Raw genomic sequence first — 17,110 nt, forward strand, 5'->3', positions numbered from 1 at the left:
TATGGTAAATGTGTCCCAGAAACATACAGATATATCAATTTTTATCATGGCGCAGGCCCATATAAAACCATCCAAAATTTTTATGTTTTTTTATTTTATATGCATCCTGCTATATAACTCAATTCCTACTGATACTATGCCAACCCTATAAAACACTCATCTGCTCCAAGTTACTACCAACGGGGAATCCACGCTTTAAGAAAATAACCACAAAAAATCAGCCTTCTTGACTATGGTGGTATTTCATAGCACCCCTATTCAAAAGGAACAAAAGGGTTCTCAAAAAAAAAAGTGTTCAGGGGGTGCCTGGGTGGCTCAGTCAGTTAAATATCTGCGTTTGGCTCCGGTCATGATCTCAGAGTCCTGGGATCTAGCCCGGTGTCAGGCTCCCTGCTCAGTGAGGAGTCAGCTTCTCCCTCTCCCTCTGCCCCCCGCCATCCACTCATGAACTTGCTGTCTCTCTCTCAAATAAATCTTTTTTTAAAAAAGCGTTCAAAAAGAACAAAAATTTTGTACCTCTGCAAACAACATGATCTTTTATGTATCTGAACTAATATCATTTATGAGTCTTGTCATCACAACTGCTCAGAAGTTAGCACCCTTAACAATTAGACTGATTCTTAATCAAGGTGCTATCATACAATCCAATTATAAAAGTGCCATTCTATTTTGTGACTGTGCAAAAGCATTTTTAGACTGAGATTCATATATATGATGAGTCAAATCCACTGATAAAGATAGAATCATTTACAAAGTTGGCTGATGTTGATTTAGGAGCTGCTTTGACCATATGACAGCTCACAGTCAATTTGGCTTTCTCTGAATGAATCCTAGATAGGGTGAACATATGTCAGAGTTTGTCTGGGACAGTCCTGGTTTAGTCATGTTGTATCATCATAAATATTATTCCTGACACTCAAAAATGTATGGTTTGGGCAGTAAATTAGAAGTCATCCTTTATCTGAAGTCATTTCTTTATCTGAAATCCTCAGAAAAATTATTACAAAAGTAGGTAACTGGGCAAATTAAAAACAAACAAAATAAACAAGAAACAGTGATTACATTTAATGAAAGAAAAAAAAAATCTTCAAACTCACGGATAGACCCACACTTTCCTTAAAAGAATATACCAGGTATTATTGACCTTTCTCTGACCCCAGGGTCATGAAAATATATCTCAATTAATTCATGTTACTATGATATAGTAACACTTTCTGGAACTACTGAAGTGTGCTAAGCTCTCCACTGAACATGAAATAGTTCTCCGAGGTCAGATCATTCTTCTTATCTCACCCCTGCAGCCTTTCCACTGTCAGACAGGCTCCTGCTAACTTAATAGAAACCTCTCTTCCATCTTCAATCTAAATAATTCTCCCAATGAAGGATTTCATTAAATTAGGGACACATGTCCAAAGTAAAGCCTGTCTTAAAACCCATTTGGGGTGCCTGGGTGGTGCAGTCGATTAAGCATTGGACTCTTGATTTCGGTTCAGGTCATGATCTCAGGGTCCTGGGATAGAGTCCCACGTTGGGCTCCACACTCAGTGGGGAGTCTGCTTGAGATTCTTCCTCTCCCTCTGCGCACCCCCCAATAAAAAGATACATCTTAAAAAAAAAAAAAAAGATGTTTTTCTAGAAACCATACTCAAATATGTGGATCATGAAGTGAAGCCTCACCTGTGAAACAGTGACTGGCTACTTCGCAGTTCTTAGATATTCTCGACTTAGGCTTGGGTGGTATGAGAATGACCAGTTCTTCTTTAGTATCCTCACCAATCATGGTCTTTTCCTCCAAAGGCCACACGTTAACTGTCGGGCTGCAGCTCAGTCTTGCTACTGGGGGCCCCCTCAACCCGGGTGCTTCCTCAATTCACAAAGAGCTGGTACTGGACCTAATTCCTTCAATTCAGAATAAAAGGATGAAGACAAAGAGCACCCCTAGTGATAGGAGTCCAGGTGTTTAAGCTACCGCACAGGTTTCTAGCTTTTGCTAAATATGAATGTGCCAAAGATACGATAATTTTGGTTTTTAATTATTCATCTTGCTTTAAAATTTAGTATTTCTCTTCAAATATGAGCAAGAATTACATGTATTCATTACCGTAAACTTTGAAAAATGCCCCAAAAAGTGCTTAGGGAAAAGAAAAGAAAAATCATTCAACCATCACTAGGCAGAGATAATTATCACTCGTGTGTTGTTTGCTTTCCCAATCTTTGTTTTTATGCAAATATAGATATACAGAAACATATATAGTTGGGGCAGGGGAAGAAAGGGGAGGAAAGGAGAGAGGGAGAGAGTGAAAAGAGATTTATAGAGTGAGAGAGTACCATGTGATACTTTGTTTTTTAACCTGCTTTCCTCATTTTAAAACTATGCTGCAAACATTTTCCAGGATATTAAATATTCTCCTGTGTTATTACATTTTATTGGCTACATAGAATTTGATTGTATGGATATGCCACTCTGTAATTAACCCCTAACCAAAGGTGTCCAAATTTCACTAATATAATCTTATGACCAATGTATATTAATATTTCTGTCCATCAGTTATTAATCCTTCAAGTAATTTCCTCAAAGTAGAATTTATGGATCAAAGAACATGAATTCTGTAAACCCCTTTGATTCATATCACCAAATGTCTTTCTGAAAAAGAGAGTATTAATTCATAGTTCCTCGGCAGGGCTTGGGAAGTACCTATCACCAACACGAGGTTTTTTTTTTTCTCTCTTTTTATAATGTTTTCTGAGCTGACTGGGGGAAAAAGGCATATTTTGCATCAATACACATTACTAATGATAGTGAATTTTCCGTTCCTCCCTTTCTGCCTTTTGTCATTTGTGTTTAGTCATTTGAAGATCCTCATTTGGTAGACTGCCAGTTCATAATTTTTCTCCATTTTAAATCATGATTGTGTCTCTTTTTCTTATTGATTTGTATAAATTGCCATTCCGACCTCATTGCTTATTTATAAAAGTGCCTAATGTGTTTTTATACACGTTTATACATGTTTCCTGTCCTTATCTAAGTTTCTGGAAAAAGCAATGTAGTATTATTCTGCATATATTATATACACATACACATGGGTGACCTCAAGTGAGTATTTCAAGTTTGAAGACAAAGTTCCTAAGAGATTAGAAACTCTGCACTGCACAACATTTCCGTAATTGTGTTCCCCGAATAAAGAAGCTGCAGAAAAAAATTATTTCTCCATTTTTCACTATGCCATCAATTCGCAGGCAAACCTTTCTTGCCACCCATTTACTGCAAATTGTAAGATGTTAAAAAATAGTTCACTCACAAAGAAATTCAAATTGGGTAAACTACTGTTTAAGAAGATTTTATACATCTATGATGTTTTCATTTATGCATGATACAGCACTTTACAAATATGAATTAAGATATTCCAACTGGAAACTGAAGCAAACCTCAAGGGAGTGAAATTAGGCAGGGTGGGGTATGATGATGTCAAGATAATTTCAGAGCATTTTTGGCATTTCTATGGCTCACACCTAAGGACCTAGTTCTCAGGGCTGAATTCTCAACTTTAGACCACAGGATAAGCAGATCTCCTAAGCAGTGAGCATAAGCTTGAGTTGAGTATTAACCAACTTTGTCTCAAACATATGAAATAATGTAAATTAAACAATTTTTCCTCTTTGATACAACTTACATTCAAGTCATACCTGAGGCACTAAATGGAACAGTATGATCTGTCTTATTTACAGGATATTTCAATAAAAACACTCTCAATAATTAAAATTCTTACAATCCCTTTTCAGGCATTTCAAGAATAGAAAAATACGACTCTTGGAATAGAGTTGTGTTTTGTTTTTTTTTTTTTGAGGGAAAATTGTCACTTCTTGTGGGGTGGCCAGATGTTTTCCATTCAACCATTCATTTCTATTTCTTCTTCTCCTCCTTCTTTTTTTTTCTCTCCAACTTATTTAGGTAGTTTCAGGTACCAAGTGATAGCTATTGTGCTTAAGACTAGGGAGTAAATGATGAATGAGACACTGAATGCCTTACAAAACTGAATTCTTCTACAGTCAGCTCTGATACAGAAATGGCAGACAAAATTCCATGGGAAGAGTACAAGTGCATTGGTACTGGTACTTACAAAGTAATGTGAGAACACAGAGGAGCACTTGTGTTCCAGTTCTTGGAATGAGGGAAGGAGCTACAGAACACTTGACACTAAAGAGGGTTTTGAAGGTCATGCCAGTATGTCACAGAAGGGACAGGGAGGATTTCATGGCAGAGGAGTCAGCAAACAAGGACAGAGAAATGTGAACAGGTGCTACATGTTCAGGTAAGAGCAAGTTCCTCAGTACAGCAGAGGATACCTAAAGCAGTCTACAGTCAAGTTCAAAGAGCTTGACTAGCCATGGAAAGGGATTTTGACTTAAATGACAAGAGAACCTATTTATTCTGAGCCATCCACTCAGGTTCAATACAGGAAAATACAGGAAATGGAAAGACCATAGCTCATTTAGGACATTCACCTTGGAGGTAATAAAGAGGTTGGATTAAAGAGAAGAAAATACAGAATCAAGGAACTCACTTAAGAGGTTATTGCAATGGTTCATCGAAGAAAAGTTTGTCAGGAACATACCCAGACAATCCTAGACCAGATAAAAGTATCCCTAAAGTTGGTCGTTTAAGCATTTCCACAAGGATTCTAATCCACTGGGATTCTAATCATACCTTATAGTTATTTCCAGCTAAATTTATAAGTACTGGAGATTCTAAAAAGGATTTTTTAGAAGCACACCACTTGGGAAATTACAGCTAAGTCTGATAACCAACGCTCTTCAAGGATCTAACAGGAGGGGAGAATAAACATATGTCTCCCCAATTTAACACTTGCCAATGTAAATGAGCACATGTGCCTTTTCAGTGTTCAACAAATTCCTCAAGCCCACAGAATGTGGAATTGCCACAAAGGAAACCATCAGGATAAAAAGAATCATTTCAGTGAGAGACTTTTTTCCTTGGCCAGTAGCACAGTAAAATGCAGAGGTTAAAAACCCCTGGTCCAAAGCCCACTCTGACCAGCACCCAGGTTCTGTTTGATGTAGAAAACCTTAAATTTTCCAATAACATGCAGACTTACAGAGACCCTATTCCCAAATGGTCATAATCAACAAGAGCTTTAGAGCTGCCATTCCTGATAGAGGTCATATGTTTTCCAGTTTACCACAGTCCACATCATCCTTTGTCGCTTTCTGTTGGTACTTGTCATTAATATAAGAAAAAAAAAAAACAGCATAAACTCAGAGCTAAAATAAAAGAGAAGTACTGCATCTTTGTTGCTGTTCAAAATGGGACAACAACAGATTGAGACGACAGGGAGCACATTAGACACTGAGGATATTCCTCACTTCCCCCAGTGCATATGCTCTCTCTCATTTTTTCTTTCTTGAAATAAAGTGCCTGTGCTCAAAGAGTCCCTTGTCACTTAACTCATCTACAATCAACTGTTCAAACCAATAGGTATTCAAATTGAGACTCCTGTAGGTACTAGGAACACAGGCTTCACTTGGGATCCCAGCTGGGCTTCTTAGTCATGTGACCTTCGGAAACCACTTCTTATGTCTGATCCTTTATTTCCATGGCTATGAAATAGGGCTAAAAATGCCCTCTTCACAGAGTGGTTATGATGATTAAATGAGGCCAGAGCAATGAGCACAGCATTTTCTTAGCAAAATTGTTGTAATACTTAAAAAAAAAAATTGTTATATAAATCTGAGGAAAACTAGCATAAAGAAAAAAACAAAAAGGTCCTTTCGTTTACTAAAGTCTCTAGAGAGCACATTCTGAAGCAAAACAAGGGAAGTCATGTGTAACATCTGCCAAATGTATTAGAAGACAGAGTGCATTTTTGTTCATGGAGCTTCTCAGAAGCAGGGCTCTGTGAATGCACCTTGGGAAGCACTGGTCTACCATCTACATTGCTGGCTCAGAGAAGACACATGACAGTTGTCAGTTCCCTCTTACAACTCTCTCTAGCTTCTGTGGCTTTAGATCACCCTCACTACTTTCAAATTTATCTGTAAGAACAAGAAAATAATCAGAATGGGAACACTGAGCAACAGATCAGGTGATGTTGTTGCTGGCTACAGATGTGGAAGGAAGCTGTGGTCTTGATGATCTTTCTTGTCTGGAGAGATGACTATATCTGCATCTATTCTGCGTCCTTAGAATAATGGACTTCTCTGTTATCTTTGGCATTTGTGGGGAACAAGATATTCGCTACATGTACTTGAGTTATCCAACATGAGGAAGTTAAAAAAAAGTTGCTACAACTATGGGACTAGGAAAGAGGTCCACTGCTCCCAATTGGGATGTTCTGTGAAGGTAGGGAACCTGCAGGAGAGGTCATGGGGAAAGGCAGCATATACTTGGATGGGAAACTGCGTTCCATTTCTGCCACTGTCTAGTTCTGGGGCACTGGGAAAGTCCCTTAACTTCTCTGAGCCCAAATACATCCTCTTAAACTGCTGGGTTGGAACAGAAAGATAGTTTCTAGTATCTCTTTTGGTTCAAACATTATATAATTTTTCTAGGGTGAAAGGTACATTCTAGTGAGATTATGGGCATATCAAATTCTAGTGAATCAAATCTTCTCTACCTATAAATGGCATTACCTTTTCCAAAAATACCATTCTTCATCTTATTTGATCTTTTTCTGGTACTAAACCCTAGCATTGGAGTCTTAAATTCTGCCCTTAGTTAGGAGAATGTATAAGGACTGCCTGTTATTTCTAAGAAGCCTGTGCTGTTTCTTTGTGTTAAGTGAAGAACTGCCTAATTTACATGTTGGTAGTTTAGATTTTCTGAAATCAAGGTAAAACTATGGTACCAAAAACAGCCGAAAGAAGTTTGTGCTAAATGGAAGCTTTAAACTGTGGAAAGTTCAGCAACCTTCTAAATCTAAGATCACAAATTTTTAAGAAGATGTATATCTTCTTGACATACAGCATTTCTCACCAGTCCCTTTATCAAATTTGTTTTCTCCCTGAAGGTAAATTCTAGTGCTGCCTTCTACCCATAAGTCCCATCCCACCCAGGCTCAGTTGCCAATGATACGTATAAGATTATATTTACTTCTTTGAGCTAAAATGTAAAGGTCACTCTGTTTATTAAAGCTCAGCTTTGAGGCTAAATCTTTTTCTTCACTTTTCCTGGGGTAAAGGAGGGAGCGAGAGACAGAGAGACAAAGAAGCATGGGGAACAGAAACTTTCACTGATTAATTGATCTGAAACAGAGTTCCCTGGATCCTAACCAAATTTAATTTGGCTCATCCACAGTTGAACCAGAATTTTCACTTTGAACGAAGAATAAATCTTACATAGAAGAGATAGCACCTTTATTTTAATTTGATAACCACTTTTCTCACTGATATATCACCTTCTCTCTAAGAGATTCAGTAAGATTACCTGCTGGGAAAAACAGTGCCATTTTGTTCTGGCTCTTTTTGTCTGCATCTAGTGCATCAAACACCTCTGCACATTTTGGAATTCATGGGCAATAGGATCCAACCTAAATTTCCATTTTTCAAATATAACATTTGGCTAAAGGATGTTTTACTCTAAGACTGATTAAAAAGTAAACTGCATGATGCTGCTAACTCTTGGGAATCTTGACCTGAAAAACACCCCATCTTTTCAGTTTACTGCACTATGCTTAGGTGATTTTCATGAAAACTGCACAGATTTTCTTCTAAGCTCTGAATACAACCCTTTTCCAATTTAGTCTCTTGCTGAGGAGGTTTTTCGCTGTACCAGAATATCTGAAAAACAGAGGATAGGAACAAACAACCAGGTGCATCCATGAATTTTTAAACCAGGTCTGTTGAAAAACATGCAAAACAAAACCCCTCCTATCACCCTTGGGGTAAAACATCAATCTGAATTATTATCCAATATCATCTCTGTTATGTGTCTACACCAGCCCCAGACAGATGGCCAGTTTGCTTTTACCACCTTCAAATCCATGCAGCCAGACCTACCCAGCTGATGGATCTCTCAGGCTGGGGTTCTGACTGAGTAGTCTGGACACCCAGGAAAATGGTACACCCCCAGAGTGGTGCAAGGATAGAGAAAGTAAAGCTAATCACACAATCCTCCAAAACACACACACATTTTTTTTTTTTTTTTTTAGAAAAAGCAGTAGGCATAGATTGGCCAAGAAGTAAAGCTACCTACCACACAAATAAAAAGTTTATTTGACCTTTTTTTGAAATATGAGGTACCATTTCTTAAAGGTCCTAAACGGAGAATTGGCTTTGATCACCTTACTTTTCCATTTCCTGCATGGAAGCCTACAATTCCTAGATTCAGGCAAAGATCTATACGACCGAAGACAAAACCATTACATGCGTTTCCTCAAATGTTGCATTGGCAAAAGGGATCAAGCAGGCCTCAGTACAGAGCATGAGAATCATCTGCCAGCCCTATTTTGTTGCAACTTAACCCAGACCGAGCTTCTGATGGTGATGCACTGTTGCAACTGGATGCATTATCTCATTTGTAATTGACCTACAGTGAGTGGTATGTCCCAACACTTTAGCTCTAAGCTAAGGCTCCAATCTCTCAAGCAAGAAATAATCTTATTTGTGAACAATTAAATGTACAGATAGGACTTGCATATACCACAGGAAGTAATTGCTCATCTCCATGAATCATTTTGAAAATAAAAATGTATTCCCAAATAACACTTAAATAAAGAACATATGGATGCAAGCCTTCCTAAATGTTGGTATCTCTGCTTTCCAGAACATTTCTAAGACTATAAACACAATTATATACAAGAGGTTACTGTGTCTACGTGTTCTAGTTCACCAGTGAACCACTGACACCACAAACTGAGGGGCCAAAAAATAAATAGGTTGTAGGTCAATCTTGAGAAGAAAGAGAGTCCCCTCTGCCCTCAGCAGGCTGGGCTGGGTGACACTCCCTGTCCTTCAGAAGCATGCTGGATGTAATACCATCCCTGAGCTAACTGCTCGTGTTGCTGCTTTACTTGGGTGTCTTCTTTAGCAGACTGGGGTATCCATAGCAGACTTCGAATTTTTCAACTTCCTCTAGTGCCTTCTGCACAAAAAGTTGTTACTATATGGTGACGGAGTGGACAGAAACAGAATTTTATTTCGTATTTTAGGATAATTTACTCATTACTTAACTCATTAAGTTTTTAAATGGGCACTTAATATTCACATATTACTACACTGCCTGATGTATGTGCCATTGTTCCTAATTTTAAAGATAGCAGTTGGAACAAAGGAAGAAAGGGAAAAGAGGAAAAATCAGGGCGCCTGGGTGGCTCAGTCGTTAAGCGTCTGCGTTCGGCTCAGGTCATGATCCCGGGGTCCTGGGATCCAGTCCTGCGTCGGGCTCCCTGCTCAGCGGGAAGCCTGCTTCTCCCTCTCCCACTCCCCCTGCTTGTGTTCCTTCTCTCACTGTGTCTCTCTGTCAAATAAATAAATAAAATCTTTAAAAAAAAAAAAAGAGGAAAATGAGGAAGAAAAAAGAACAGGGAAGGAAGGCAGTGAGAACATCTCTAAATAGAATTGTCTAGGGCATTAAACTAAATCTCTGTATGTGTGTTATGTAGTAACCAGAAGTAGACTGTAATTTTGATTTTTTTATTAATTCACAGATAATATTAATAAGTAAGTATCATCAGCCCTTAGTATGTGCTATGATTTGTTCTAACAGCTTTATATATATTAACTCTTGTAAGCCAATAATTCTGAGGCAGCTCCTATTAGTAATATTTTACAGATTAATATACTGAAGCACAAAGAGGTTAAGTGACCAGCCCAAAATCACACATACAAAGTGGCCAAACCCAGATTTAATGTAAGCATCTAGCTCCAGAGTAAGGTTTCCACCCGTTATGCTATACAGTCTCACTGTGAATTTATAAGCATTTACTGAGCACACTCAGAGATCAACTCAGTCAGGCACATGAGGGATAAATATGTCTAAGTCACTACCTCATAACACCTTCTACCTTCAGTTCCTTTACTGAGTATATATGGTATTTTCTAAAATAGAAAGTAGCAACCCAAGATTAAAGACAAAATCTCAAATGGGGTATAGATACTGCAGAAGCAAAATGTTGGAAGATATTTTTTAAAGATTGTCTAGACATAGAAAGTATCATAAGGCAGTTAAGGTAAGCTTGGCCTCAGGGAGGATCTGCCTGGAGAGAAGGTAAAGAAAAGCATATAGATGCTCTGCAAAACTTGACTTTATACAATTAAAAAAAAATGCAGATGACACAGGGAGGAAAGAGCTACCCTTTATTCGGGGATAATCTCGTCCCTCTGATAAGGAAGCCTGAGCCACTTCTCTTATCACCTGATTATGTACATGGGCCTCATTGTCTGTAACGTAAGTTGGAACCAACCTAGAGCACAGATCTTGGGCCTAGGCCTTAGTTCACGAAAGCAAAATCACCGAGGTTGCAAGATTTAAAATGAGACACTTAACAATTGTGCCAGTAGATAAAAAACATGGTTTGAGAACGAGGGATAGTCTTCTTGATGGAACAGATTTAATGACACAATCATTCCTTCAATGCCTTTACAAGGAAGTACATTTTACCGGATAAAAGGAGCACATACTTACATGAAAATATTGAACACTGGGGAAATACGCAAGGTTGGGGCACCAAATTTACTCATATATGTATTATAGTAGGGCTATATGCTCATTCACCTACACATGCACATGCAGAAACACATACAACCGTGATGCCTGGCAGTTGTCTGCACTCTCACAATACTTGGTGTGTTTGAATGGTTAGATTATGTCCTCTTGATAGCACGGCTGAAGGTTGTTCGTCAGAACCCAAGCTGTTCTGGCTACTGGTGACACTCAGTATCTCTGGTCCAACATCTACCAGCTCTTTAGGCCTCCTTATCTCAATGACACATCTTGGCTTATCTCCAGCTAGTATACTGTTTATTGATTGATGTGAATAAGGTAAGGAGAGTAGAACATTCTCTGAAAGTTATGAACAACTGATAAAATTAGTTCTGAATGCAGCATCTGTAGAATTGTTAACAGCCAAGGGATGCAATGAGATAAATTACTGTACAACTTCTCCCGGGCTCCCACTCTAGGCTTGCAGCAGAGAAGGTTTCCTCTTACAGTTGATTTCTACAAGGACATTTTTCATATCAAAATCTCCAAACATCTACTGTATAAATGATTTGTGGGAGTGAAACTGAAATGCAACCATTTAACAATCAGCCTATCTTGCAGGTTAAATCTGAGGAGGATATGGGGCCAATTTATGGAGACTGTCATAAAAGGAGGGTATTTAGAAACCTGTTATTTCATTAGAAAGAGGAAGTCTGTTGGGCAAGGCACAGATAAGTCAAACAAACTGATGGGAGAGAAAGAGCGAGAAAATACTTGCCAAAATTGCTGCATCAAAGAAAATCTCTTATTCAAAAAAAAGGGGGGGGACACTGTGCCCAGAGACTAATTCTGCTAGCTGCCATATCACAGCAGTAGTTTGGAAACATAAAAATTAACAACTGTGTGTATGGAAATAATTAATCCCATGCTCCTGGGAAAAATGTATGATGAAATGTTTTCTTTCAGAAGAAGATGGATGGCATCTTGGGATCTGGACATCTGGAAGCAATGCTGGAGGAGAAACTTTTAGATCAGTGATGTCATGGATACAGCCCGCATGTTTCTTGGATGCCATCTGAGACAAGAGATGAAGGAAGGTGTGCTAGCTACAGACACACCCCAAAACCCAAAAAGAATCCTGTTTTAGGAAAGCAAAACATCCACTGATAGCCCTCAAATCCCATGGAAATCTAAGGTCAGGTAATATTCTCAAATTCTTTGTGTTTAAATCACCAGGGCAAAATCCTTTCCCAGAAGTCTCTAGTAAACCTTAGGTATTTAAAAAGTTTTATCAGTGGGAAGAACATCTTAGAGTCTCTGAAGGACAAGGTATGAATGTGGGAACACTTGAAATTCTTCAGGGTGCAGATTCCACCTGCCTCTTGGCCTTTTAAACCAGGACTTCACTGAATATAATGGTAATTTTTTTGCCTGGTGTTCGCTAATCTCAAGTCTTCATATCCCAGTATGCTTGGACTTGGACTCTTTGAAGTCCCTGATTATAGTCCTCATACGTACTTCTTCCTGTCTCATGCAGAGTGCATACTGTAGACTGGTGTGTCCACTAGGTAGTAGGTTACGTTAGTTACTTTCTCTCAGACTTGGTTGCCTGGGGTTAGAAATGCATCCTCTTTTTCAGAGGTTGCTGCTTTGGGCTCCTAAATCTGTGCGCCTTCACTCCTGCCCTCTCTGACTCTCCAAATAAATGTCTGATCATGTCCATTTTCTGCCTGAAATTTCTAATGCATTTCCATCCTTTTCAGCATGATATTTAAACTCCTCGATATTGTACACAAAACCATTTATGATCTTACTCCCACCTCCCTCTTCAGCCTTGAATAACTATTTCCCCCATAAACTCAAAATTCTTGTCACAAACTGTCTTTGAGACCATGAGTGTTCTTTCTCACTGGTGTTTGACATACATACTTTTAGCTAGACATACTTTCTCATCTCCCCTAATTATTTATATTCTTTTTTTTATTTTTTATTTTTTTAAGATTTTATTTATTTACCTATTTGAGAGAGAGAATGAGGGAATGAGAGAGCGCACGAGAGGGGGGAGGGTAAGAGGGAGAAGCAGACTCCCCACCGAGCAGGGAGCCCGATGCGGGACTCGATCCCAGGACTCCAGGATCATGACCTGAGCTGAAGGCAGTCACCCAACCAACTGAGCCACCCTTCTTCATATTCTTAGTCTCATTTGGACATCTCTAACCTTGAAATACCTTTCCTGACCCTCTGCCTACCTTAAATCTGGATCAAGTACTCCAAGTACTCTCCATGGGCTTATTTAAGGAACCCTGACTTGTACATGACAAAATCCTTAGAAATTACGTATTTACTCCATAACCTGCATTTTTTCACTAAACTGCAAATGATGGAGAAGACGTACCCTGCCCATCTTATCCCATACATTAGACTATTGCCTCACATGTAGACGTTCAATAAGTAATGGCTGAATCATTTACGGAGTACAGCCTAGTCTGTGACAGAGCTGGAAGCTTGGCACATGCCCATATAACCTTGACAGATACAGCTGAGTGGCCTGAAAGCAATTTGAAACCCTGTGGTAGAATCTGTCTCCCTTCTTCAGAAATATTTCCTCTTACCCTTTCAAGTCCATCATGAATATCCCCACACCAGAGTGGGAACCACATCAAGTTATCTAGCCCAGCGTCACCAGTAGAGGAATGAGGTGTGATTTGGGGCCATGCACCTTCTTCAACAGAAGGCTCTTACCCAGCGTAGGAATGCCATACTGAGAGAAGCAAGGCCCATCTCAGTGGGGCTCTAACACTTTCATTTCGAGGTCAAAGGGAGGATGGAACTACATGCAGGAAGATTGCACCTTGTTTCTCTTTTTCACTCAGAATGTACCCACTTCTTCTCTGCTTCAAGTACATGGGGTGGCTCCACTCTGAAGAGCCTATACAGACCTTCAAATATAGACATCACTATAGCAAAGCTGTATCCTAGAAGTTCGGGTGAGTCAAGCTAGAATCGCATCCGTGATGCATCAGTGGTAAGCAAATACTGCTATCTGAAGTGTTATGGGAAAGGAATGAACAGCCAGGCAGTGAAAATTTATGTCATTTAGAAAGAATGTACCTCGTTGGTAGAGAGCTACTACAGGTTAGCAGGCAAAGCACTAGTTTTGTCTTTCTTTCTTTTTATTTCAAGTTTTATTTAAGTTCTAGTTAGTTAACATATAGTGCAATACTGGTTTCAGGAGTAGAATTAGAATTAGAATTTAGTGATCCATCACTTACATATCACAAGTGCCCTCCTTAATCCGCATCACCCCTCTAGCACAGCCCCTACCCACCTCCCCTCCAGTGACCCTCAGTTTGTTCTCTATATTTAAAGAGTCTCTTATGGTTTGCCTCCCTCTCTTTTTTTCCTTCCCCTATGTTCATCTGTTTTGTTCCTTAAATTCCACATATGAGCGAAATCATATAGTACTTGTCTTTTTCTGACTGACATATTTCACTTAGCATAATACATTCTAGTTCCAACCGCATTGTTGCAAATGGCAAGATTTCACTCTTTGATGGCTAAGTGATATTCCAGTTTACACACACACACACACACACACACACACACACACACACAATTTCACATCTCCTTTATCCACTCATCAGTACTAGTTAAGAGGGCCACAGAAGTCCTTCACTGTCATAAGAAGCTAATCAAAATATAATTGTTTCAATTTAAACCCTTATAAAATTTTCATTTCTTTCCCATTTCAGATTTGAAAATTCCTTATTAAAAGTAGCAAAATGAAAACCTTAATAGCGTAGCTAGAGGAAATTATTTATCTAAGGAGAAATTTTTCCATATGGTAAACAGAGGCAAGCAGGTTAGCCACAACAAAAAATAAAGAAAATTCAATCAATAAAGGAAATTTATATACCACAACCATTGTAAAGAAAAATATATTTAAAGTTCACATAATGAAGGAAGTAACAAATCTAGAGTATTTTCTTTAATAAGGTGAGAATATAATTTTGAAATATTTTTTAAGTAAAATAAAAGAAAGGCAATATTGTCCTTGATTCTGAGATTTAGAGAGAGTGCTCCCGTGTGAGTGCGAGGCGGGGGGAGGGCAGAGGGAGAATCTCAAGCAGGCTCCACGCCAAGCATGGAGCCCCACCTGGGGCTCGATATCAGCCTGAGATCATGACCAGAGCCCAAATCAAGAGTCAGATGCTGAACCAACTGAGCCACCCAGGTGCCCCAGGCACTATTGTCTTCTAAAAGCCAAGCTAAGGTTGTCTAGAAAATCCACTTCCACAGAGCACTGAAATCCCCTAGAGAGCATGGTGCACACACAACACTAATATATGTGGATCTCTCCATCAACATATCACATTACAGCAGATCCCAGAGCACAGAGGTGTACTGAGAATTAAAGGAGGTGTTCTGGGAAAGAACATGACTGTTCTGAAGATAGAGAACCCATTCTATGGGATATGAATGCACTAAGAAAAGAGAATTCATTTATATTTACTTATGCAAACTAGCTCCAGTTATTCAGTATTTTCAGAATGACCTTTCAGTGAGGCCCTAAGATTATGTGCAAACTATAAATACAAGAAATTGAATTTTAAAGCCATTTGTATCAACCTCAAGATCCAATTGTCATAACCTTTTCAGCCTTCCTCAGCACTACAGATTTATCACTCCCCAGGTCTTCCAAAGAACTTGAAAAGGTGTTTTATCTCAATATATAGCATTTAAGTTTATTCACTGGATTCACTTGTTAATGGATATCATTGCTGCAAATTAGACTACAATGGTGTTTCGAGATAACAAATCAATTAGTTAGATTAAAGGGTATTATCTAACAAGTATCAGAAAGCCTGATAAGGATGATAAGGCACTAACTGTGGAGATTTGTAAAGGATTAACTTACTCCGGGAAGAGGTAAGGCTTGGCATCTATTACCTTCAGGAACCCCTCGCAGAGGCCAGAACCTACGAATTACTACTTAAGTCTTACAAAGCAAAGGTCAGTTGAAGAGACCAGATTGTAGCAGACATCGAAGGAACGAGAATATGTTGAGTAGAAAGAACCCCCTCGCATTTATATGAGATCTTAAGGTTACTATCCATTTAACTCATTTAAAAAAAAAAAATCTTATGACGCTATTTTATTCCCACATCCCAGGAAGATAAGACAAGTTGCCCAAGGCCACTCGGCCCATTGACTGGCTTGTCACTCCCAATAGTGAACTCATGCCATCAGAAATGGATTTATATACCCATGTGGCATTTGGGTATAGCATTTATTAGCTTTTTTCCCCCCGTGTGTGTGTGTGTATTAATAATACACACAATATTTTATATATAATACATATATATATATCACATATCATAGTAATCTAAAGGAAATAGAGAAAAGAGCGTTTCATGTAGCAACCTCTACACTTGGGTATTCAGAACAACAGTGAAACTACGAATTTAAGGCAAGCAAAGTCCTGTGGGACTAGAGCCCATCTGATTGAAGAAGCCACCCTTTAAATAAAGAGGACAACTCCACCTTCCCCATTACCCATGACAAATGCATAACCGCTTGGCTCTTTTCAACATCCTGTCCCACATCATGCTATAAGTGGAACTGATAATTTTCATAGTCCTGAACATGGGAGAAAAGCACATATGTGTACCATCCTTCTTCCCTTGGAAATTCAGCACAATGAGATTAACTCAAGGGACCCCAACTTGGTGGTTTCCCTTTCTTTCCCATCTTTCTCTTCAGATTACTCCAGAGGCCTCTTCGCTTGTACTGAAAGGTAGGTCAATGACACTCTCAAAAGGCGCTCTGCTGACATGACAATCGCTCTGGAGAAAGGAGGAGAAAGGGGAGGTGAGGATGAGAGTGGTTCCATCAGTAAGAAGAATGCAGGGCTGGATTAAAACAAAACAAAACAAAACAAAACAAAAAAATACTTTCTCTTCCTAATGTTTGTGGTCAGGATGGAGACCAAAAAGTAACAGTGAATGAGAAGGTGCCCCTCTTGAAAATGTAGACTTCTATTGAAATGGCACCGAAGACATGCTATAATAAACTGTTTCACTGACTTAGCATGAGGACCGCTTTGACAGCCTGCTCCTCACCTGTGGGCTCAGATGTTGAGTTTACAGATGGATGTAAGAACAGTGATTTTTCTTGGCGGCTGATTTCTGGCTGTATGGTTTTGCAGGCTCTTCACTAAGATGTAAAACAGAGGTCCTGACCACTCAGAGCTAGGAAGGCTCCCTGGAAACTTTCTGCAAGGGTAAGTGATATTAACAGCAACTGCCCTGGCCAGATTCCATTCCAAGTAATTGCATTCCACCAGGCACTTTGTAACAAAAACCTCTTCCCATGCAGTCTTCTTGGGCTCCTCGGCCAATAAAATACCAGCTTCAGGGCTCCAACTACTTTGTGGCAAAGCAGTTCCGGGAG

General features: G+C 39.1%; 1 protein-coding gene across 5 annotated transcripts in view; it reads right to left on the reverse strand.

Moving 5' to 3' along the window:
- Window positions 1-17,110, reverse strand: part of SORCS1 (sortilin related VPS10 domain containing receptor 1) — a 562,053-nt gene that overhangs the window by 218,267 nt on the left and 326,676 nt on the right. The window lies entirely within an intron of this gene.

The sequence above is a fragment of the Zalophus californianus genome, chromosome 15 (assembly GCF_009762305.2).
Source record: "Zalophus californianus isolate mZalCal1 chromosome 15, mZalCal1.pri.v2, whole genome shotgun sequence".
Classification (NCBI taxonomy): Eukaryota; Metazoa; Chordata; class Mammalia; order Carnivora; family Otariidae; genus Zalophus; species Zalophus californianus.